The following is a 26,030-nucleotide window of genomic DNA, read 5'->3' as shown; positions in this document are numbered from 1 at the left end:
ATCTGCAAGGCAAGTGAGGAATTTGTTGGACTTTGTACTCTTGGCTGAGTTTGTTTTCCAGCAGATATCGGGATAATTGAAATCGCCCATGACTACTATATCTCTTCTTTGTGCCTGTTTGGTCAGCTGTTGACAGAAGGCTTCATCAAGTCCTTCATCCTGACTCGGAGGTCTGTAGTAGACACCCACGACAAGATCTTTTTGAGTCCCGGTTCCCTTGATTCTTATCCAGACGCTTTCAAGCTGGTTTCCTGGATTACAGTCTTGCATTTCTTCTGCAACGTAACTGTTTTTGACATATAAAGCTACTCCCCCTCCTCTCCCCTTTGTTCTATTTCTGTGAAAGAGGTTATAGCCCTCAATGGTTAAATTCCAGTGATGGGAGTCATCCCACCAGGTTTCAGTGATGCCTATGACATCGTATGTGTGGTGCTGTGCTAGGAGTTGGAGTTCGTCTTGCTTATTTCCCATGCTCTGAGCATTAGTGTAAAGACATGTAAGCCCCTGTGACCTCCCCTCGAACTGTTTATTTGGGATTATTGTGCTCTCTGTACTTGGTCCTTGCTGTGTTTGTGCAGCCCTCCGTTTAGCCTTTCGGCGGTTCCCTGTGGTCGTGGGTAATATAGTGTTCACCAGGCTGTTGTTCCCCTCCCCCAGTGGATCTAGTTTAAAGTACGCCTGATGAGGTTTGTGAGTCTGTGTGCAAAAAGATGTTTTCCTACTTGTGTGAGATGCACCCCATCGCTTGCCAGTAGTCCATCCTCTTGGAAGAGTAGACCATGGTCAAGGAAGCCAAAATGCTCCTCTTGACACCATTTTCTGAGCCAGTTATTGACCTGTATTATTTTTCCGGCCCTTGTAGAGCCGTGTCCTACAACAGGGAGGAGGGATGAAAAGATCACATGTACATTATACAGTTTTAGCTTTGTTCCCAGAGCTCGAAAATCATTTGTGATCTTTTGAAAAGTATGCCTAGCGGTGTCATTGGTACCTACATGAATCAACATAAGGTGGGGAGGGTGATGGGGCTTTAGGAGCCTGCTGAGCCTCTGAGTGATATGGTGTATTTTTGCCCCCGGGAGGCAGCATGTTTCTCGAGCCATCCCATCCGGTCTGGAAATGATGGCTTCCGTTCCTCTAAGGAGGGAGTCACCTACTACCAAGACCTGTTTCCTTTGAGGATTGACAGGGTCCCTTTTGTGTAAGACAGTGTGTATGTCCCCTGAAGAGTGTTCCTGTTGAAGTGAATCATGTAGGTGTAAAGTGTTGTCCTCCTCCTCAACATCCCCAGTGCATTCATCAATGACAATCCATTGAGATACATCCGAGAGCCCATTACTCTCCCAAGGATGTTCCTGTTGCTCCTGGTCTATGATTGGGGATGGAGCATTTGCATGATTACATAAGTGTGACTGTGGTGATGCACTGTCCCCGTCAGGGCTATCCCCTGCGCATTGATCCAGGGTGGTCCGCTGAGTGGTATCTCAGAAACTGTGGTCCTCCACAAGATGTGTTTCCTGATTGTATGTTAATGATGTAAGAATTTCAAATCTGTTGTGTAAATGCAGCTGAGCAGAGGAGTTCTGCGGAGGCTGCCTGGTCCTGCGTCTCCTTCTATGGGTGACCTCCTTCCAAGCCTGAGGGTTGTCTACCATTGAGTTGATCTCCCCATAAGGTTCCTGATCATGGTCTTGGTGGTGTTGGTGTGATGCAGGCTGCTGATCTACAGCAGCGTGTTGTGCCACTGCACTTGGACACTTCCAAGAAGAGCTCGAGTGCCTGAATGTCCTTAAGGGTCTTAATACGGTGCTCGAGCTGTTGGATCCTCTGCTCCATCAGAGTCATCTGTTTGCATTTGGAGCAGATGTAGTTGTCTAGTTTTTGTGTGAAAAAGCGGAACATGCCACAGCTGGTGCATGTGATGGGAATGTTTTGCTTTTGTTGCATCTCTTGGTGAGCGTGGTGGCCAAGTGGGATCTTTGTACAGTTAAGTAATATGCACACACTTTATGTGCAAACTGCAACAAACCACCTCTTTGTGTATTTGTTTATGTTGCTTTGTTTCCTGTATGTACTGCAAAGGATAGTTAGTAAAGGTGCCTTTAAAATCTTAGCCAAATCTTAGCCAAATCCTACCTGAAGCCAGGGAGCAAAAATGTCCTCCTGCTGCCTCTGCTTCTGCGAGAACCAACTGCTCTTCTGGGATCAGGCTCTGGCAGAAACTCACACTGGCAAATAAAGCTTTCCCAGAAACTCAATTAACAGGGGACAATGCCTGCTGTCAATCAACTTAAGTACCTGGCTCTCTTTCAACACAACAGTCACACAACAGTTAGACTTTGACCACAGGAGCCAAGCCCACACTCAGTTTAAAATCTTAGCCAAATCTTAGTCAAATCCTACCTGAAGCCAGGGAGCAAAAATGTCCTCCTGCTGCCTCTGCTTCTGCGAGAACCAATTTTCAAGGTCCCACACCACTCTTCTCAGTATTCCCAAACATATATTTAGGGATAATGGCATTATTCAAGCCCTTTTGAGTAAAATACATGCATTAGGGAGTAAGTCCCACAGAACTCACATATATATATATGATATTATATTACATGTTGTGAGTGTATTGCACATTTAATACAAACATTCATACTTACACATCATTTATCTCTTATCGCATTTCTCAATCATCTTCCCATCTATATTGTCTACTCACATATCTAATATATCATCATTCTATTCATTCTTTTTCCCCCTTCCCTCCCCCCTCCCCTCTCCCACCCTTCCCCCCACCCTTACCCCATACCACAATTCCATTAGAAATTTAACTCCAACCATGAGCACAACTTTTCCCATTTCTGTACAATATTTACATTGGCTTCGCCTCTTTTTATCCAATCTGAATATATTGTCCATTTCTCTTTAACTTTCCTCATTTTATCTTCCTTCTTATCCTCAGAGGTTACATTTGCAATAATTTCTGATTGAACCTGGTCAAACAAATAATTATTCCACCCTGATCATATTTGCTAATTGTGCTGGGGTGCGGTACCATTTCCATATGAATTTCCTTTCCATTTCTTTGTACTTCTCGATTTTAATTTTTGTGGCCTCTCTTTTTAAGTTCTCTATTGTTTGTCTTGTAAGTACCCCCTCTTTTTGCCATCGGTCTTGTAATGTTCTTATGATATATTCCTCACCTTTGGTCATCGCTTTGTATATTACTCCCACCAGCCCTTTCTCTGAAGTCTGTGCTTTCTTAATTATGTCTTCCATCATACTCTCCTTAACTATACATTCTCCATATTTCCCTTGTTTCAGTTTATTATATAGTCCCAATATCTTAATCCAATTTTTATCTCCCATCTTATCTATTATTCTGTTTATGGGGATAAGATGGCCATTCATATCGTATAAATCTTTAATCCTATAGTAGGATTAGGATAGTCCCACAGAACTCACTGAGAATTGCACCATACGGCTCTCATGTAGTATAAATCCCTGGTGGTGCAATGGGTTAAAAATACTGGCAGGAATGCTGACTGACAGGTTGGTGGTTCGAATCTCGGGAGAATGTGTGAGCTTCCTCTGTCAGCTCCAGCTCCCCATGCAGGGATATGAGAGAAGCCTCCCACAAGATGGTAAAAACATCAAACATCCGGACGTCCTCTGGACAACGTTCTTGCAGACGGCCAATTCTCTCACACCAGAATCAATTTGAAATTTCAAGTCACTCCTGACACACACAAAAATTTATGAATTTAGCACTAAAAGATTGCAATGTATTGAAAACATTGACTACAAAAACCTTGGCTACTAACAAATTGACTACAAATAAAGATAGAATTGCAGAAAATGACCTTACAGTAACATTGTCGAAAATTAAATCCATAAAAAGTTCAGTCCTTGCTGCCTAGAGAAACAGCTGTGAATCCAGGTGGGAGGCAGACTGTGTTGGATAATCCAGAATGTTAGATAAGCGGGAGACTACTGTATATGTATTTGTGTTGTGTGTTTTACTGTATGTATTTTATGGTATATATTTTATGTGTTGTGTTTTAACCGTGTTTTGCTTCTCATCTCGAACTGTGATTAGAAGTTTTCTTTTTGTTTTCTGGGATTAATAATTATTATTTCTATCTTTTAGAAGTATTTGAAGGAGAGGAGGGGAAGGGAACAACAACAATAACAATGTATGCAGTTATACATTTAGGAAGGCTGGATTATGACTTGTTGATTAAAGAACCTATCCAACGAGAACCTCAAGACATTAACGTGGTTCAATAAATATTTGCATTTTTCCTAAGAACTTTATGTTTCTTCATAGTTTATATCTGAATTCAAAACATTTCTGCTCATCATGTCAACAAATGTAGTCCCCTTTTACTTTACTCTAATTATCTGCTTCCAAGGAAAAAAAAATAGAAATTTGAGATGTTACATAGAATTGTTTTGAAAAGCTGTGTTAAATGACAAGAGTCAATCCCCTCCTTCCCAATTACATATTTTTCACTAGCAAGTTAGAGGAAGAAAAGTAACATATTTAATTTTGAACAGGGTTCATTTGGAATAAAAAGGACTCCAGCCTTGTTTTTAATGTTTAATAAAGCATTTATTAATTTTTAAATAAAGTATTTCATTTTGGATTTAGTCCTACCTCTAGGCTAGCAGTAACATTTTTTCTTACACATTGCCAGGTTTGCATTTGTTTGCACTCAGAGTTTTACTTAATTATTATTGTTTTTTAAAGTTTCCTTTGGCTTTAAAATTATAAAAGTAAAAATAAAGAAACTCAAGACCATTTGCTTTGCATTTCAATACCAGTTTTACTGTTTTTGTTGCAATATCAATGACCACAATTCAATTACATAAATTAAATCAATGGTCTTAACTCCTACACTGGATTAAACATCATTATTATTATTTTTTGAATATTTTTATTACATTACTATTAATTTGTTACAAAGAAAATAAAAATCTTTACAATTCATAGAATTAAGTCTTTTCCTTCCCCCAGTGTTCTACCCGTTGTGCTCCCCATCACCGGAGTCAATTTCTTTATAGTCCAACCAGAACCTCATTTCTTCTGGTGGGGGTTGATTGCCATCTTCTCTCCTTAATGTTTCTTCAATAAATTTCTTCCATATACTTTCAAAATCATTTTTCTTCCTTAGGCCTTTTTTGACATTTAAATTGCATGTTCATTTATCATTTATTGCTAATTTCCAAATTTCCTTGTACCAATCTTCTATTTTAATTTCCACCTCCCCTTTCCAATTTCTTGCTATTAATAACCTTGCAGCCATTAGCAACATTGTTACCAAATTCTTTTCATTTTCTTTCCATTCCTCTGTATTATAAATAGATACAGTAGAGTCTCACTTATCCAACATAAACGGGCCAGCAGAATGTTGGATAAGCGAATATGTTGGATAATAAGGAGGCATTAAGGAAAAGCCTATTAAACATCAAATTAGGTTATGATTTTACAAATGAAGCACCACAACATCATGTTAGACAACAAATTTGGTAGAAAAAGTAGTTCAATATGCAGTAATGCTATGTAGTAATTACTGTATTTATGAATTTAGCACCAAAATATCACGATATATTGAAAACATTGACTACAAAAATGTGTTGGATAATCCAGAACGTTGGATAAGCGAGTGTTGGATAAGTGAGACTCTACTGTAATAGTATAGTCGCTGGGTTTATATTGATTTTTTTCTTCATGATACTCTCTATTTCTACTATGACCTTTCCCCAAAAACTCTGTACATACTTACATTCCCACCACATATGAATACATGTCCCCCTTTCTTGACAACCCCTCCAACATTTTTCTGAACAGCTCTTATCCATATTATGTATCTTTATTGGGGTCAAACACCACTTCCATACTACTTGTAGTAGTTTTCTTTTATTCTAATTGATAAATTTTTGAGATGCCTTGCTTTCCATAATTTTTCCCAATTTCTTTCTCCTACTTTTATTCCCAGTTCTTCCTCCCATATTTCCCTTGTTAATATCCCTTTCCTCCCACCTTTAATCTCTATAAATATTTTATATATCATACTGGTTATCCCTTTCGGATATTCATTTCCCTCTTTAGTCTGTTCTTTTAATACTATATTTTCAAATTTTGTTGGTTCTCTTTCCTCACAGCTCTTTCTTTGCCAATTTTGGAACCATTGATCTAATTGGACCCAATGAAGCCATGATATATTTAAATCACCTAGGATTCCCTTTATGTTGTTTTCCTCCTTTATTTGTTCCCTCCAACTTCTAATTTTGTCTAAATTCTTCCTTTTCAATTCCTTATCCATCACATTTTTAAAGTTTTTAGGAAATTTCTTCTCCATTATCACTGGCATTATTTTAGAGTTCTCTTTAATGAGGTGGCTTTTATATTTATTCCATATTGTTAATATGTTTTGAATGATACATTTCCCATTTGGTTGATTTCCTTTTTTGAATATTCCTTAAAAAATATATTTTCTAATCTCATTTCTATATCCTTAGTAATTATTTCCATCCAGACTGGATTAAACATCATTAGAGCTACAGCAGATCTGTCTATATTCAAGAGCATGCCCAGTGCAATGTTGACTTTTTGTTTTCCTTTGTTGGAATTTCCAAGTAATGCAACATAATACAACATATCACAAATTGCTTTGGAAAACATTTTTAGTTTCAGTATTTGTATACATAATGAAGGTATGGAAATATTTGCATTGCCACCTAAATATAAAGGCAGATGGAAAACTATAAATCCATGACATGATCTAATAACTGGACAATCTGAGGATGGAAAAGATCTAAAAAAATCAGACCTGCTCTGTCATAAATTCTGCCATAATTATATTACTGTCACATCTTATTTATTTTTAGAAAATATATATCCCAGTGAGTTTAGGACAATTATCTTTTTTATAATCTGAATGATGCTAATCATTTTACTATTGACTTCATTTTTAATTTTGTTCGTAATGAAAATAGTTGCATGTTTCACCATCTTCTTTAGTGGGATAAAAATTGAATGAATAAATGAATGCATAAATGTGCAAAACTGATGCACACCAGAAGCTGGCTTACCAAATGACAAGCAAGATGTAAATAATGCACTATATGACTATTTATTCCTCACAAGTGAGGTTGAATCATTTCTGCAGTGTTCTCCCTATTGTGAAGAAAAGGAATTTTTCTGTACAGTTCTTGCCTGATATTCATATCCAAATTATTCTGCACAGAAATGCATATGTTTTTTTTTTACAGAATTCTCTGGGAAGTTTTGAGACATGTCAATGTGTGCAAATGTGTTATTTTTGTGCAGTTTCCTAGCAGTGTTACCCATGAAAGTGTTGCTTATATTTTGATGGAATGCTGCGGGAGTTTTTTTTTTGTTTTTTTTTTTCACAAAACATAAGCAATTTTGCTATTACCCCAAAACGTGTTATTTTGCAGAAAACCCAAATTCTTCTCTCCTATAACTCATGAGTATTTTTTACACAGAATAATTTCTAAAAAGATTTCAGGATGGGGGAACACCAATTAAAAATCATTCACATTTCTCACTGTTTCCTCTCCCCATGGAACTTCCTGAATTATTGGAAACCAATCTTTAACCCAGGTAATTAATGATGACAAATATTATTTCCCCTCTTAATTAAAAATAATGTGCCTGATAAATTGATGCAATAGGAGTCCACCGAGGTGGCAGAAGGTAATATTAGTTATATGTTGTATAATTGTGAGCATTCTCCATTACTGAGATGAGTGTAATGCTGAGATTCCACTGTACTTTGAAAAGAGTCTGCATATCTTTTTTAGCCTGGGATGAATGTCACAACTGCATAAGCCTTTTGTGAGGAAAGGAGTAGTCAGTGGATTTGCTCTGCATTTGTACTGGTGTAATTGAGAGGACAATTTGCCTCTAGGGCTACAATAAACAAGAGTAACCACAAATGAACTGCGAAGGTGATTGGGTTATTCTCTCAAGAACAAAAGCAAAACTACATGGCAGATTCCACTCCTGTAGGATGTGATTAACTTCTGTTGACGTAATTGTGTCTTGTAGGAAAAACTGCTGGCAGCATGGTTCCACATTTATGCGTGCTCTCTTGCTCTCATATACAGAGAGACGATGCAACAGGCTTTACAGGTTTGTTTTTTTTAAAATAATTTGCAAGAGTTTTTTAAAAAATGAAAAAGAACTGGTTTTTGGTTCTTTTCTTTATGGTGGATATTGCCTCCAATTGTTCCAGATATTTTGTGCCACAGGTTGAACATCCCTATGTGTTATTCTAAAATACTTCAAAATCTGAAAGTAACCACATGGAAGGCTAGGATAGTAAAACCTTCACTTTCTGAATGTTCAATATATACAAATTTTGTTTCATACATAAAATAATGTTTAGAATATTTTATAAAATTACCTTCAGGCTCTGTGTATTAGATTTGTATGAAATATATATTAATTTTCTATTTGCATTTGGATCTCATTTCCAAAGTCTGGAAAAAAAAATCTGAAATTCAACACCTTTCTGGTCCCAAGCATTTTGGATAAGGGATGCTCAAAATGTACTATTCGAAGCAGCAGTACACAAAAAAGGCAGAAAGAGATATTGTTAGACGCAGAGAAGCTGGTTGGGAACCATTGGTTGGGGACCATTGTTATACTACCTTTTGTTTTGTTCGAATAGATCGAGGGCCATGTAGACTTGTACTCTGCATCCTATTTTGAACAATGCATGCAAATGTAAAAAACTGTCCACTGTTTCTTCCTAGTCTGTAGCATTCAGAGGCATATGGCTTGATACATGAACATTCAGTTAATAGTCATGATCTAAGGTCCCTTCAGGTGTTTTGGCATATAGCTCCCAGAATATTTAATTATTAGGCCATCTTTGTTGGCACAAATGTGAATTTAGTCCAAAACAAGAAGGTAGCCATGTAGGGGAGGCTGAATTAATGGATAATAATCATGAACAACCAAACCTATACAAGAAGATAAAAGACCCAAGCTGGTTCAGACAAATGACCTATTTGGTCGAGTACTCTCTCCTTATAATTGCCAAAAAGACATAAATGAGACAGCCATAAACAGAATGTACATGAAATTGTATTCATCAGATTTGTTCCTTAGCAACTGTGGCTAAAAGCAATACTTCCTTCAATATTACAAGTAATGAATTGCCTCATGATTGGTCGCCACTGATAACCTTAAACCTTATATATTCTTCAAATCTCCATCTGTGGCCATGCTTCATTTTCTGGTAGCAAATTCTATAACTTAGTTGTGTGTTGTGCAGAAGTATTTTCTTTAAATTGACTCAAATTTCCACCATTAGGTTTGTTTGCTTGCTTGCTTTATTTTTATTCTGCTTTTCCCCCAATATATGAGCTCAAATTGGCTAAATCAATGGGTTCTATTGGATGCCAGGTTCTAACTGTCTTATATGTAGCACAGAGAAAACATTTTATACAAAATCCCAGTTTTAGTTACACAATGGATTTGTATAAAGACATTAAAATAATGGCAGTATTCTTTTCCATTCTGTTCCGACGTGGAAATTGACATTTTTGCTTTTCACAAAGAGTCAATATTTGTAACCTGTCTGCCAGAACACCAAGAATCCTAACTTGATCATTTAATGCATCTCATAATATATGTAAAATTGTCCCATTTGTTTTCCTATAGTCATCGGAGTTATGGGATATCACCTTATATTGCCACTTGACACCCACTATAGAAACAAAATTGCATCAGTTGCTCTACCTATTAGAAAAACAACAGAAATTATGGCCATTTCAAACCTAAAGTGGTTATCATTTTTATTCTTTGCCTCTTGGGTTTTTAAAAGGCTGGTTTCAATAGCAGTTCAAGGGGACATTTCAGATTTCGATACCTGTTAATGAGTAAACATATGCAAATGAGCAATGGCCTATTTTCCCCTTTTCCCCTTTGGGAAAGGAACATCTCTAAACCACATTGCTGCCAACACAGTTGGAAAACAAGGGAAAATAGTTTTGTCAAAGAATAGACTATACATTTGTATCATCTCAGCTAACAATCAACTTTAAATAAAAAATAATTAATTAACACTCTTAATTTGATCTGAAAATGTATCCAAATACATTTCTGAGGGCACTGAAACATCTCAGATGTGAAGTAGAAGGATTCTAGATACAACTGAAAGCTTCCAAAAGTTAGTTTTTGAAGATTTTAAAAATGGCCATAATCATAATGAGGAATTCTGGAAATTCCCATGCAAAAAAAAAAAAACCAACAAAAAACATTTCCAGGTTCTTTTAAAAATAAATCCAGACACTATTTAATAAACAACACATACAGAGAGTATCAAATATAAGTAGTTTGACTATTACCATAATACAAGTTTCTGCATACAAGCCAATGTGAAAACCTCTTATCATATACTCCAAAAAGACTCTGTTGGAAGTAGTTGAAAATAATGCTTGATCATGTAGTTGTCAATCTGATTTAGATGGCTTTTAGATGCAACAACCAAAGTATATATGCCACCTGTCCATGAATCCCTTGGTTATACATACGTACATACATGCACACATGCATGCATGCATACAATTCTGAATATCATGCCAGAGTCATCAGAAAGCATTCTGCCAGCTACCTACTTTATTTATTTATTTATTTATTTATTTACAGTATTTATATTCTGCCCTTCTCACCCCAAAGGGGACTCAGGGTGCATCACAATGTACACATTCAATGCCATATGAACATAGAGACGGAGATAGAGACACAGAAGCAATTTAACCTTTTCCAGCTTCCAGCTTACTGAGGGTATGCTCGATTCCAGCCACGGGGGAGCAGCTGCTTCTTCATCCACTGTGATGCTGACTTGCTCATTCCAAAAGTTGCTGGAAGCCAAAAATAAATTGCTTACGTATATATTTATTAATAATGAGTACTTATGATTGAACAATAGCATGACTCAAAGGACAAGTCATTCAAAGTCAGACATTTGACTACTTAACCCATCTGAGCCCTCTGCCTTAGTTTTGGCTTGCCTTCATATCTCATTTTTAATCTCATTTGTTTTGCATCCCAGATATGAAGAAATCTTGTAATTTTTTTTTATCAAAATAGCAATTCTGACTGATTCTTCCAGAGAGCAAGGGAAGTGTGATATTATGGATCTTTGTATTTGTTTCGTATTCTAGTTATTTATGTTTGTTTATACATTTTGTGTTAGTTTTTTATGTTTTTTAAAAAAAATCTAAATTTTAATTTAAAAAACCAACCCCAAAAACCTGGATTGATGGAATGATTCTCAATATATCCTTGGGTCCTATCAAAATCCATAATTGTGGCCCCTGAATCTGCCATCAACTTATACATGAAGTAAAACAATAAAGGCTTTTGTATACAGTTTGCACAGTTTTGTCATCTTTGTGGACAATTTGAGACGTCACTAAGAGTGTTCATATGGAGTCAGCAGCAACTGTATCCCTGCAGATTTTTTGGACACTAACTGAAATTATTCTGGAAAACTGAATGGGAATGTTAACAGTGCTATTTTATGTATTGATAAGGGTGATTACAGTGTTGAAAAACCAGAAAGTGTTGCAGAAAAAATGTCAGTGCTCAGCATGGGAAGGCAGGAGCTGCTTAGTGGCTTTCAATGTAACACTCACAGCAGGCACTGATAGTACAATAGCTTCTGTAACCTCTGCCTGTTCTCTGTCACTTTCTGTGTTTGGTATTATTTGTTTTATGTTGATACTGTCAGTGTACTGAAAGAGATTATATATTTTTTCCTGTGGCATAAACAAAGTGACTGGGATTTCACAATGAGAATAATGGTAATGACTAGTCAGACTTGTAGGAAACTGATAGCAAGGGGACATAAATCTTCTGCATTCAGCCTAAGTTAGGTTCCACTGCTTTCTAACAAATATGGGAAGGAAACAGAAAAAGTGTGGTTGAGGGCATCAATTCATCTCTGAGTGGTCAAGTTGATGGTGCCAGTCTTGTCTGTGCCTATATAAATGCTTTGGGAATACATAGGGCTTCTGCTAGGCAAACAACTTCTACCCCATGCTATTAACATTTATGTAAACAATTTCCCAGAAGCTGTATTCATGAACAATTTTTGTTTTTATAGTGATGGTGTCACTTTCTGAACTATTATGAAGTGTGGTGACACATTGAAAATTTATCTGTTTTGAAATGAGCTTTTTTGGCTGTAAACCCACTTTTCCACAGTACTGAGTGGTACTGATGTCTCAGACATAAAGCATATTTATGTAGTTGTGGGAGTGGAATGTAATTAGATCCAGAAATATGCAAATCATAACCCTTGCCCTAAATTTTCAACGATCTTTCCAGTCTTTACTGTGGTCAGTTAAGTGTTGATGTGTCAAATTTTACCATCTTGGACACATTCTGGTGTGCCTTAGCCACATGTTTCCCAGTTTTCATTGGTGAAATGTTGAAATGCATGAAAGTCTTCAACTTGTGTGGATGGCCATAATGGCAAGGGCTCAGTCATCATGTTTTTTTTCCACTCAAAATGTCCCACATGGCTGTTGGGCATGGCTTCTTCCCTTCTATTTGGGAGTACATGGCACATGCTTCTTTAACTCTATTCCTCAAACCCAGACTTCCTTGAAGGCAAGAAAGGAAAGGGTCCCAGGAAGGGTGCTTCCTTTACACCGTTGCTCAAATCTAGATTCCCTTCAAAGGAAGAAAGGAAAGGATCCCAGGAACAAAAGGGGAGCCTTGTAAGTTCCCCATTGCTGCCAATGGGCCGGATCTTCCTGGATCTTTCAACTGCCTAGCCAAAAACAGATATTTCCAATTAGCTGATTTTTCAGAGGCTCCAAAAATGGATCTGGGTGTCCAATGAAATCTGGATACCAACAATGGATTGTCCTCCAGGAGAATTGCACAAGCCTACTACTTATTTCCAATGTCCACCAACCCATGCTGCTGCCCAGTAACCATTTGGCACATTTGACATGAATCCTCAACAAAAGTCTGCTTGATCTGAGGGACCGTGCCAGTAGCAATGCTACTGTTATCATAGCTTTTTGCCTCATAGCTTTTTGCAAGCTTACTATCATAGAACCGGGGTGCCATAGTAGGTCCCTTGTATCTTTGAAAATTGGCCTAGCTGGTGTCCAACAATTATCACATATAATGAAGTGAAAAAAGGAAAGACTGCAGAATTTACTTAGAAAAGTGCTGTCCTTAACTATCTGCATCCAAATTACTTGCCACTTTAAGTAATATTTAGAAAGATAGCCAAGTACACTCCCTTGAACACATTGGAAGAAAATAACAATATAAATGAAGTTAAATAAGTATTCCAAACAAATAAGCTAGTTTTTAGTATGTTTATCATCACAATAACATGTGAGACCAATCATTCCAATTCCCATTGAATGCATGTAATCTGAATTTTTTTCCAAAAAGAATTTTGCCCTAAAATAATCCACAGACCCTATGATATGAGCAGTCATCCAGATAATTTTGTTAACTGGGCTACTTGCCTGTGGAACATATGCCATAATGTGGATTTGATGTCAATTTATCTGTCTCAGCCTATAATGCTATACCTGCTGACTCTTGTTACAAAAAACAGGACTGTGTCTAGTAATATGGTGTATCATCTATACACATAGTAAAAGTGAAAATGTGTATGTATGTGGAGAAGGTGTCCACTTACACAGACAGCCTCCAACATCCACAAATAGCTATAGTTCCCACTGAGCAGGAGACACCAATGGTCCACCCTCCATGACATGCAGGTTATAGTGAGCACCATGAACATGTTGCCCAAACCTTGCCAGAGCCCTCCACAAACACCATTCTGCCCTCCACCCAAGTGAATCCACTGCTTCTACCTTAGCCCTTAGCCCTTTCCTACCCTTTCCTATGGCACACATTTAACAGAGGAATTGATCAGAAACTAAACAAGAGGTTTGGGAGAATTTACCATGATTTACAGGAGTTGTACTTGACCTACATCCAGAGAGCACTATTAACACAACCAATGACGAATCTGTACCAAATTTGCCACAGATAATGGGACTTACAGTACCTTTACTGAAACTGTAACCCTCACCAACAATGGATTGGGACCAAACTTGGCAAAGAGAAGCCCTGTGATGAATTGAAGATACTGCAGGGTTAATGGAAATGGACCTTGATTTTGGGAGTTATAGTTCACCTGCATCCAAGAAGCACCGAACCCAGCTCATGTCAGATGTGAACCAAACTTGGCACACAGATTCAACATGGCCAACTGTGCACATGGGCCTGATTTGGGCCTTGGATCTGGGAGTTGTAGTTCACCCTTATTCAGAGAGCCCTGAACCCATCCGACGATGGATCTGGACTAAACTTGGCACACAGTCCCAACATGGCCAAATGTGAATACTGCCAGGGTTTGGGGGTGATTGCCCTGGGAATCTGGGAGTTGTAGTTCACCTTTATCCAGACAGCACTGAACCCAGCCAACAACAGTGCTGGACCAAAATTCAGTGATATTATCTAATTTCCCAAAACAAACAATGCCTTCTACTAATAACCTGGGCACTGCCGGGTTACCAAACTAGTATTTCATAAAGCAGGCAGCAGTAGAGAGAGCCTCCTTCATAAATCAACCTGGGCTGAAACATGATTGAAAATTCTTTTTGCATACTCTGGTGAGGACTTACCTAAAATACTTTATACAACTATTTATGGCTAGGAACAAACCAAATAATGTAACAGATTCAGTCAATCTGTATAGACTAAGAAGTTTAGCTATAGACCACCCGTGTTCTTCTTTTCCCTCCCTGTGTCCTACAGGACAAAGAAGATGCCTGGAGTAGAGGAAATGGTTGCTGCTGCCTAAAACTGTGTTTTTTGGGGGGGGTTTTTTGCCTTTTATGTGATCTTACTTTTTCTTTTGGATTATATTTCATTTTGTTGTTACCCCTGTTTCTCCCCCACTTTAAGTTTCCACCCATTTAGTGAATGGTGGCAGCTGAAGTGCCATTCGAGAATAGAATTAAATATGTGTAATGTGGCATAAATAAACAGAAATAGACAGCCAGGAAGCTGCAGTAATCATGCTTTGATGTAGCATGAATTATGGTCTCTGTGAAAGCTTTGTGTCTCTGGCTATGCTTATTTTTGCTCAGCCGCTGTTGCTTTGGGAAGACACTGAATCCCGTTTTCCATCTGCACATCCTCCCTACCACCCACTTTTCACTGACAGCTGTCATCCCTTGACAAAGTGGAATGCAGTCTCCCTTTCGTCTCTTATTTCCACCCACTTGTTTTTCCCTGCCTCTCCAAAGACACAGTGCTACTGGTCAGTTGGCCCTCTCCCAGGAATGAATGAGACCAGTGTTTATCAACTTTAAAAAAAACAAAAACAAAAACCAAACCCTACTCTTTTTGATCAACATAAAAATCACATGATTCCTTTCAAACCTCCCTCCTCCTATGAATTTATTTGAAATTTGAGATCCTTAAATCAGCAATTATGTGGGAGAGAGCTGAGGCACCCTGGAAGAGTACTGCATTTGATTGAAAGAGGATGGGATCCAAAATGACACTACCTTCTCACAATGGACTCAACATAAAATGAATAGCTATATTATTGGACCTGGTGATGCAGTAAACTTTGTATTAAGAAGGCAACAGGTGCTATTGTTTTCCCCATTTTCGAAGGAAAAGGTTACACTGTGTAGGAATAAACACATAGTTTCAAACTCTACACCCCCCCCCCCCCCCCGGAAGACCTGATATGTCCATGCTGGGATGGAGCATACCAGATGGATTGAGAATCATTGAAGTTAACTAGAAATTAAGGATTCCTATTCAAATTCCTGGAATAAATACATGGTTCTCTTAATCAGGATTTGGAAAAGTTCCTTTTTTGGACTACAGCTCCCACAATCACCAATCAGACTAATTACAGCTTCTCAGAACCTCGAGTTTTGTTTACTTGTCTCTCTTTCTTTAGAATGTCCTTGTGTCTCTGGTGCCACTTCAATTATTGTGCTATCTAGCCAGACTCAGGACAAGCCTTTAAAATAAATACATAAAAGCCAAATTGTGAGAAAACTGCAAATCCTATGCATCAACCATGGTTTTCTGTTACCTATAGATATGGAAATCAACAGATTTCTACTGACATTTTGTCTTAGAGTTGCATGGCATGTTGGTTGCTTGAAGTAATCTCCTGTCATATCTCAATATGCAAAAAAAAAAATTATTCAGCCACTATCTGTTTTAATTCACTTAAATTTTTTTACTGTGCATTATCATTTTACCTTCCCTTGACTGTTTTTGCTGTTGTTTTCATTTTTTTTAATCTTTTCAAATTGCTTGGCTGGAATGGCCACAAATGAGATGAAAAGTGCTTAAGTGCTGCTAAGGTTCAACAAATGCACTGACCTTATGATAATTTAGGTGTCACAGGGCACCAATAAATGCCAACGAGCTGACTTCCATTCCATAACTAGCTAGATAACTGCTCTAGAATGCGATAAAGCATCAACCCTGCCTGCTAGTACTCTTAATGAACTGTGAGCGATAAACTTTCTTTCGTTAGACTGATGTCTATGAGAGTCCTCTAGTGGTAGAAAGTGTAAAAACATCAGCAGCTATAAAACACATTGTGGCTTAAGCTCCCTTTATATGAAGATAACATTATGATTTTTTAGATCCCTAATGTAAGAGAAAAAAATAATATAGTGAGGCATTTAAAAGTGCAATCAGGTCACCCTTAAGTCTTCTTTTCACCAAGCTGAACATGCTCACCTTCCTCAACTTTTCATCATACATTTGATCCTCCATACCTCTCATTATCCCTTTTGCTCTTCTCTGAAACTGCTCCAATTTGTCTATATCAGTCTTAAAATGATGTGCCCAGAACTGCACTGTACTCGAGAGCATGACTGACTAAAATATGAATAACATTTTTTAGAAGTTAGTGACTAGGCTTGAGCATTTCAGCTGATCTGTTTCTGCTGGCTAGAAACCACTAGACTCCCATATCTTTTTTGTGCACCTCCCAAATACAGGCACACAGCCAGATGGTCATTTTCGGACCACGGCTGAAAAATATGTCTAGATCTGACTCATTGGCGGCAATGGGCGGGCTTGCCAGGTTCCCCGTCCTATAGTTGTTTTCTGAAAGATGGTTTTCTTTTTGTTTTAATTATTATCTTTCAGAAGTATTTTCTGAAGGAGAGGAGGGTAGGGGGAAAAAGCTAAAGGGTGACTCAAAGCTCACAGAGCCACCCAAACATTTCTAATGAAAAGCACACCACAAGAGCAAAGAAAAAGAGATGCTTTTTCTTTCTCCCAAGCCCCCAAACGTGCGCGTGTGCGCACCCCACCCACCCATCCTGTACCTTCCCAACTCTCAGCCAGTCCCACTAAACAAAAAAAAATCAAGAAAATAAAGGAAAATCAAAAATATTCCAGAGAGAAGCCAAGTCAAGCCAAAAAATCAAGCTGAGCAGCAGCAAGGCAAGGCAATCAGACTGAAGCACAAGGATGCAACTGGGAGCAATGGAGGCAGTCACCCCATCTATATATATAAAAGAATGATGGCATCAGGGCAGCAGACAAAACAACAAAACTACAGGCCCCCCAACCTCGAAAGTTGACAACACAACCCATCATCCATGGCTCTAGGTTGATACAACAAAAAGAAAAGAAATATAAAGTCCTAATTAGAGGGAGAGGGATAATTGTTTTTATCCAATTGCTGACAGTTACAAGGCTAAATTCTGCCCACTTGGTCTCCTAGCAACCTACTCAGCCCAGGGGACAGGCACAGTTAGGCCTCACTTAGGCCTCTTCCACAGATTATCTAATTTGCACTGGATTATATGGCAGTGTAGACTCAAGGCCCTTCCACACAGCTATATAACCCATTTATAATCTTATATTATCTGCTTGGCACTGGATTATCTTGACTCCACACTGCCATATAATCCAATATGGTATATGTTGAATAAACTTGTCAATACATTCCAAAACTGAACAGATGCCTGTGCATGAATTTGTTTTTTATGTGGAGATCAGTGCATGTCAAATCAACACACAGTCTTCACAGAAAGAGGTTCAAAGAGGTTGTGATAAACCCAATGACTGGTGGCCCCTCATCTGTTGCAGCCTCCTTCCACCTTCATAGCTGTTGTATCATGTACCATGTTATCACCCATCTGCTCCATCATTGAGGACTTCAGATTGTGCTTGGTTTGGTTACTTTCCTGTGATGTTGCTGCACTGGGAGACCTCCTCCCCCCCCACCACCACCACCCAGGAGCAAATTACTCTCATGGCTTCACCTGCAGCTTCACTGGAACACACATGCCCCCTCATGATGACAAAATGACAATCTATTAAGGGAGATTGTTCCCATCTACACTTTATAGGGCCCCATCTACTCTGCCATATAATTATATGAGTCCAAATTAATGATATAAGGCAGTTTCAAACTACATTATATGATAGTGTAGATGGGACCAAAGTTTGTTTGGCTCCCTCTAGCAAATACTGGATTTGTGGGTTCTTGGTTTGATCCACAACATTAACAGAAAATATCATATTGACAGGTTTTCAGTTTTAAGAAGTAAAAAACCCTCATTTGCGTTATCTTTATAATTATACCTTCTTATTATCAGTGAACTCTGCAGTTTATCTTTTTCAGTATGAGTCAGTTCTGCCCCTTTAGGTACAGCTTTTCATTTCTGAACAGATCATCACACTGCTATTAATTCAAAAGATTTATTTTCCCCTTCAAGAGTAAATGGCAGGAATTAATTTGCATGAGAGTGTCAAGTAGAAGTTTGGAATAGTAAGCTAATGCCCCCAAGTGATTGTGTTCTAGCACAGCATGAATCATGTCCCTTAGAACCCGAAGCATTCAAAGAAAACTGCAAGCCTCAAAACGAGCCACTGAAAAGTAAGCCTGTTCCTGTGTTCCTTAATTCCACACCTTTAAGTGCATTGGCACATAGTGAATCCCATTTCACAAGCACCCTTATACATGATGAAATGGTATGCATTTGGCATCCATTCATCCTAGTAAAGGAACATCTTTCCTAATCCATCTTTGGGTCATAAACATTGTCAGGCTGTCAGTTGCTTGTTTATGTATCAACTAATCATTTTAATTATACTTAACACATGAAAAAATAATTTTTGCTATGATTTATTCTTGTTTGCAATAATAATTAGAATATAGTTTAGATTGTATTGAAGTCTTCCTTTATGTGCTGCATACATTAACCTTTCATTGGTATGTGCATGGAAATCTTACATTCACCAAAGAATTCAAACACATCATTAATTGTTGCTTACAAATTCTGTCAAACAACTTTTCTTTATCTGAGTACTTGGGGAGGAAAATATTAAAATTTACCATTGTTTCATGGTTTCTCCCACCTAAGGTACTTCGGAACTTCAAGGAAATTCAGGAGTGACCCCTAGTATTTTTGACTTGTGGACAGCTGGATTGGGCTGGATCTGGGGTGATCCAGAGTCTATCTGCCAAATAGATGTCCTGCCAATTTGCTGGCCAGAAATAGCTCCCCAGCAGAGCCTGGCTGGTGACACTGCAACTAGTACCAATTGACTAGGGAACCCTCTTGTGACCTCACCAAAACCATGTTGCCATGAAGACTCTACTGAGGAGTGGCTTCTAGCTGGTGAAAGAAGAGTGTCTGCAGCTCAGAGGTGATAAGTCAGCTGTATAGACTACAAAATGAGTTTGGAGTGCTTCCATGCCAATACATGTGGACTCCCCATGGTGCAGAGTAGACCACTCCAGATTATTTAGCCTGATGTCAGTGTGGCCTCGGTGTTTTTCTTTTCAAAATAGAAGGGCTTCCTGAAGTGCTGTATTTCACAAAAATTATTACATTTGCAAGGGAATAATACTACCATGAAAACTGTGGATTATATTTCAAGAAAAAATATTACCTTATTTCTCAAACTTCATCCTGATTTTTCAGTTATCAGATCTGAGGCTCATATGTCTCTGCATGGTACTTAAATCTTCAGAACTTAACAGAACAAAAGTGAAATAAAATGATGGCTGTAGGTTCTTTTAAATCTAATTGATACCCCTCCCCCAACTTATACAATTTCTCCTATTATTTGGGATGGAAAGAATTGGAAATTTGCAAAAAAAAAATGCATTTCGGAGAAATTAATATTGGCCAATTCATCCAGGCTTTGAGACTTTAAATAGTCTCGCTTTAAAATGTTGATTGTGAACAGCTTTTGCTGCATTAGTGCTGAATTAGGAATGCAATTTTTCTTTTCAGAGAAGTTTCTCATGTGTATTTGACACCCAAGTGCAACATGGCTCGATCTTCCCCATTCTGGCACTAATTAATTAAAATTAATTTGTAAACCTGCTTTGTTGACTTTCCCACCAGCAACTTTAAAATATGTTATATTAATTGCCAAAAGGCTGAATACACACATTTTAATGTTCTTGATTACTCCAAGTCATTGTAGCAATTTTTGGCTTTTCTAAGTGATATTTTATCACTTATATATTTAATCATATACAGAAAAGATAAGTGAATAAACTAATGAATTAAATCTCTTAATGTTTCAACTTCAACTGCATTTTCTTAATAGTTTAATGGCAAAGCACTAGCACTACTGCTAGCAATCTACTGTAAATTCTGTTCTAACTTGCATGAACTCTTTCAACAGCCCTCATATATGATCTTTTGATTCTTTTTAAATTTATGCTACATGGAAGTAGTGCATGGGTTCTATTAGATATACATCCTCCTAGAATTCTTCATTATGCCCTCCTCCTTTAGCAGAAATACATGTTTAATGATAAAGGAGTTGAATTTAAAATGGAATTTAGCTATTGACTATATTAAAACAATTTAAAGTACACACTTTAAAAGATTGAAACTACTCTATATCCTAATATTTAACTCTAGAGATAGTAGTAAAAAATTGATCCCAACATTGGGGTTGACTTATCAGTACTATATCATAACGTACTTTACCACATTCAAAAAAGAGAAAGGAACCACTCTAAGCAGAGTGGCAAAGCAAGAGCTTAGTCTATACCAAGAGAACCTAAAAGAAACACCATTATCTCTTTACTATCTCCATCACAATGCACCTTCTAAATTTCTTAAATTCCTGAACAGGAAAATGGCATTGGCCAGGGGTGATTGGCCTCCTGGGTGCAGCTGTCTGTTTATTCTTAGTGGGATGCCCCTTGACATATTAATGCATTATATAAAAATCCATAGTTTTGGTCCCCAAATCTACTCTTGTCTTAAACATGAGGTCGGCATACGCACAAGTAAATATAACAGTTAAAACAGAGGACCTTTTCATTGGCTGCCCTACAACTGTGGAATGACCTGTCATAAGAGATCTGACATCTAAATGAGGTATCAGAATTTAAAAAGCAGTTTGAAAACCCATCTCTTCTTGGCAGGCCTATCAAGTCAACTTTCAGTCATGAGTTTTGATCTGGATTCTATTATCACTATATGTCAATTCTGTAGCTGTGTTTGGTATAAATTTTTGTTTATCTCTGAAATTTAGTAATTTTTTGTATTTTTATGTTTATTTGTTTTTGAATTTGTTGTACTCTACCTAGAACCACCAGGAGAAGTGCATAATAAATAAAATGTGTTGTTGTTGTTGTTGTTGTTAAAACGTCAGCATATAAAACAATACAACTCCAAGTTACCTAAAGGATCACCTTCTCCCATGCAATCTGCCCCACATACCGGTCTTCTGGGAGGCATCTGTTCCAATCAACCAGAATCCGATTGGCAACTACCATCCAGAGGACCCTTTTCATCGGCTGCCCCAAGGCTGTGGCACAACCTGCTGGAAAAAATCCGGCAGCTAAATGAGCTGTCGGAATACCATGTAAAGACCTATCTCTTTTGGCAGGCCTACCTAGAATTTTAAGTGTCCTTTGTTTGATCTCTGTTTTGTGTGTTTTAGTATGTATTTTGTAAAGATATATTTTAGTGTGTAACTTTTATGGAGATATGTTTTAGTGTGTGCATTTGTAGTGTTCTTGCTGTGCTTATGTATTTTAATTGTTTTGTAACCCACCTCGAGAGAAGAGGTGGGTAAGAAATAAAATAATAATTGTAATAATTATTATAATTATTAATATTATTAAAAACCATCAGGTCTAAAAGGATGTCTGAATAAAAAAGGTCCATCTTCAGAAGGACAGCATGACAGAAGCCATTCTAGCTTCTCTAGAGAGGGAATTCCATAGTCTAGGTGCACCCATCAGGAAAGCCGTATCTTGTTTTCCCATTGAAGATATGAATGAGTGTGGTAGGATTGAAGGAAGGGACTCTCTCACAGTTCTAAAAGCCCAAGTGCCTTCATAGAAGAAGATACAGTTTGTCTGATAGGCTGGGCCTAAGCTGTATAGGTTGTTGTTGTTGTTGTTATGGTTCTCAGGACCCATCAAGGTTCATACAGGGAGATATGACCTGACAAATAGCCTTATAAGTCACAAGCAGCTTTTTGAATTCTGTAACCACCAATTACCATCTTTCACTTCTCAGAAAGAAATACAAAAATACAAAAACCAAGATATTTTGGTCACATAGAACAATATGACATTGCGACACAAATGATTTATCCAAATTCAAGTTTTGCCAGAGGCAAAGGAGGATGGTGAACATTGTTATTGCTGTTGCATTCATTAATAAAAGGACACCAAATTTCATAAAAAAAATAATGTTCTGTCTAGTTATTTCTAGATTCTATGATGCATAGTGACAGTTTCTCCTGAGAATGTTGCTTGTTTTGTAGCATCAAGTAACTTCTGGCTTATGGTGATCCTAACATAAACCTATCATGGAGTTTCCTCGGCAAGATTTGTTTGGAAGAAGAGCTTAATTTGCCCCTGTTCTATAGCTTTTTTCATGTCAGGAGTGACTTGAGAAACTGCAAGTCACTTCTGATGTGAGAGAATTGGCTGTCTGCAAGGACATTGCCCAGGGGACACCTGGATTTTTTCCCATCTGTCATGTCCCCGCATGGGAAGCTAGAGTTGACAGATGGCAGCTCACCCCGCTTTCCGGATTCAAACCATCGACGTTTTGGTCAGCAGTTCTGTCCACACAAGGGTTTAATCTATTGCTCCACCAGGGGCTCCTATTTCTATAGGTAAAGTGGGGTTTGAACCTTGGCTTCCTAAGGTCCTAATCCAGTCCCCAAACCACTGTACCATACTGGCCCATAAAGCACTACGCCATAATGGAAACTACAACTTCTCCATTTTCCATCATTCCAAGGCCCTTTTACTGAATTCATTCAAAACTAGGTGGTCACTTAATGGGGGAAAACATGTAGGGATCTCAAAATGCCCATCCTCTGAATTAGACTCAAATTCCCTTGAAGGTTATGCATCACCCATATCCTATCCCTGTCCTAGACTTTTTCACTGATGTGCAATGCATAAAGTGGAATGGGAGACTACAGACACTAACCCCAATGTTTACAAGTGTGACTATGCTGTCTGAAGGATTCTGAAGGTTAAAGTCCCAAAATCTCTATTGTTCAAGTACTATGTGTACTAGTAACACTTGTATCAATGACTATTTCCATTCAAAACAAAACTCCATGATGACTATAAATTTGAGTGAGCAGCAGACATTACGCTTTTTGAAAGTTAAATCAACGTTTATGCAATGCATTTATTTCCATTTAGCAGTTTTTAAACGCTCACATACGTTAATAGACAAACTTGTTAACATTGCCAGAAAATAATGTAATTAGTTTGCTGGTGTAAATTGTACCTGGGTAAGACATTTGGGCCTGTGAAATCATCCCACAGTCTTATGATGTTGTTAGTTTCAATGCTCTAAATCAATTAATTTCACAACTCTGACAAAGAAAGCTTAAAAGATTTAGAGCCACCTTGTAGTCTCTGGCATTTCAGCATCTTAAATCCACATGTGTCTAATAACCTTTTCCTTTAGCTTGTGTCCTGTATCTTTATTTATTTATTTGCAACATTTCTACCCCACCCTTCTCACCCGAGGGGACTCAGGGCGACTTACAACAACCGGCAAAATTCAATGCCAAACAGATCAATAAAAACAACACATTTAAAACCATTAACAGTAATTCATAAAATACATTAGTCAAGCTTAAAACATAGTTACTTAATACCATTCTTCCAAGGAACCATTGCACATAAAACTAAGTTCAGACCATGTCAATATTGTACTTATTCATTAAATGCTTGCGCACAAAGCTATGTCTTAATGTCTTCCTGAAGCCCAGAAGAGTTGGGACCTGCCGGATGTTACTGGGGAGGGTGTTCCACAGCCGAGAAACCACCACTGAGAAGGCCCTGTCCCTCGTTCCCACCAGCCGTGCCTAGAAAGCCCCCCAAAGTCCAAGAAACATCTCATGTTATTAGAGTTTTGAATTCTTTCTTGCATAAAATATATGTTTTAGCTTATGGGAAGGAGCCTTCCTATTCTCCAACTGTAACTACCCTCACCAGTGCATTTGAAGTGTCCTGAAAAGGTTATTTCAGAGCAAAAGGTCAAGCCATTCCTTATTATTATGTCCTTGCTGAACACAAAGCTAAAATATTATTTGAAAAGGGATATAGAAGTGGTAGCGCTAATATATAAACATTTGTACCCTAAAATGTATTTTTCTTTAAAAATTGAAATGGTTTTAAATGAATATAACCAATGCCATGCCTTGCAAGAGTGACCTTGGACCAGCAGTTGTGCTCATACTTCTCGAAAGTTAGTTTGGAGATATCTAGGATACACATTAAAGAGCTGTGAATAGATGCAACACCTGCTAACATTGATATATGGAACACCCCTTCAAACCTGGTAACATTTGATTTATAATATGGATTTTAATTGGAGTTAAACTGAAGTAAAATACATTAAAAGAAAACTCCAGAGTATTTCACTGTTGCAAAGAAGTACTTGCTTTGTGTTTGCGTGCCTCGAATAGCATACCTCTCAATTAGAGTGAGTGCATTAGACATCACCCTTATTCTGAATTAACATTGTAATGGCATAAAAAATCTAAATAGCAACGAATAATTATGGGATCACAATGTATAATTCACAATTGACTGATACAACACAGCAACAAACAGGAAGAGATTTCTAAAAAGATATTTTGGTAGGGGAGGGAGTACTCCCTACCTATTTAGCCATGCTACTTTTCTGCTGAGAGTTTTCACTTGTAAATGTCCCACACAGCCCTAGCTTTAATTTTTATGGATATTTGTGGACCCCACTGGAAAATTAAAAAACAACATAGAATGCTACATGATTATGATGATAAGTTATGCTAGCAATGTAGATACAGGTAAGATATCTTTTGACAATGAATGTGTGTGCTGCAAGTAATTATAGTCAACAAAACCACTATTTGAATTATAATAACATACAGCTGATACGTGATACTGTTATAATTAGACTCAACAATTATCACAAAATAGCCTTCAAAAATGGCTTCTTTGGCCTTCACCTGATAAGATGAAATGTTGCCTTCATTCAGACAGATAGAGCATCCCCAATCAAGAAATTCAAAATCTGAAAACCAAAACTTATTCTTGTCAGCTGTCTGCTTCTGCCTACTCTCTTCTACCCCCTCATTTTCCTCCTCCCTCCCCTCCCTCTATCACAGGAAGGAAGGAAGGAAGGAAGGAAGGAAGGAAGGAAGGAAGGAAGGAAGGAAGGAAGGAAGGAAGGAAGGAAGGAAGGAAGGAAGACCTCACGTTTCCCTCATTCCCTCTTTTCTCTCTCTCTCTCTCTCTCTCTCTCTCTCTCTCTCTCTCTCTCTCTCTCTCCCCTCCCTCCCTCCCCCCCCCTCTCAGTGACATCTCCAGGATGTTATTTCACTGGCAACATTAGCAGGACTGAGAGGAGAGCTTTCCCACTTGCTTTCGCACCCAAAGGATAGCACCCACTGAAGCAATAATGATCACAATAACAGTAGTACAGAAACATCTTCTTTGTTACCT

At 37.9% G+C, this 26,030-nt stretch overlaps 1 protein-coding gene and 1 long non-coding RNA gene across 4 annotated transcripts in view; one reads left to right on the top strand and one right to left on the bottom strand.

Annotated features, from left to right (window-relative positions):
- Positions 1-26,030, top strand: part of LOC134297811 (uncharacterized) — a 68,086-nt gene that overhangs the window by 14,056 nt on the left and 28,000 nt on the right. For all 3 annotated transcript variants that reach the window (XR_010004684.1, XR_010004685.1, XR_010004686.1), the window contains exon 2: positions 8,069-8,152. The gene's annotated coding sequence lies outside the window, so the exon portion shown is untranslated. The remainder of the gene's footprint in view (positions 1-8,068; positions 8,153-26,030) is intronic.
- The window catches only part of LOC134297812 (uncharacterized), an 87,666-nt gene continuing 70,653 nt past the window's right edge, over positions 9,018-26,030 (bottom strand). Inside the window, exon 3 of the long non-coding RNA XR_010004688.1 lies at positions 9,018-10,893. This is a non-coding gene — a long non-coding RNA (uncharacterized LOC134297812). The remainder of the gene's footprint in view (positions 10,894-26,030) is intronic.

Source organism: Anolis carolinensis, chromosome 1 (genome assembly GCF_035594765.1).
Source record: "Anolis carolinensis isolate JA03-04 chromosome 1, rAnoCar3.1.pri, whole genome shotgun sequence".
NCBI lineage: Eukaryota > Metazoa > Chordata > Lepidosauria > Squamata > Dactyloidae > Anolis > Anolis carolinensis.
The sequence above is the reverse complement of the archived record's forward strand: the minus strand, read 5'-3'. Positions and strand labels throughout refer to the sequence as shown.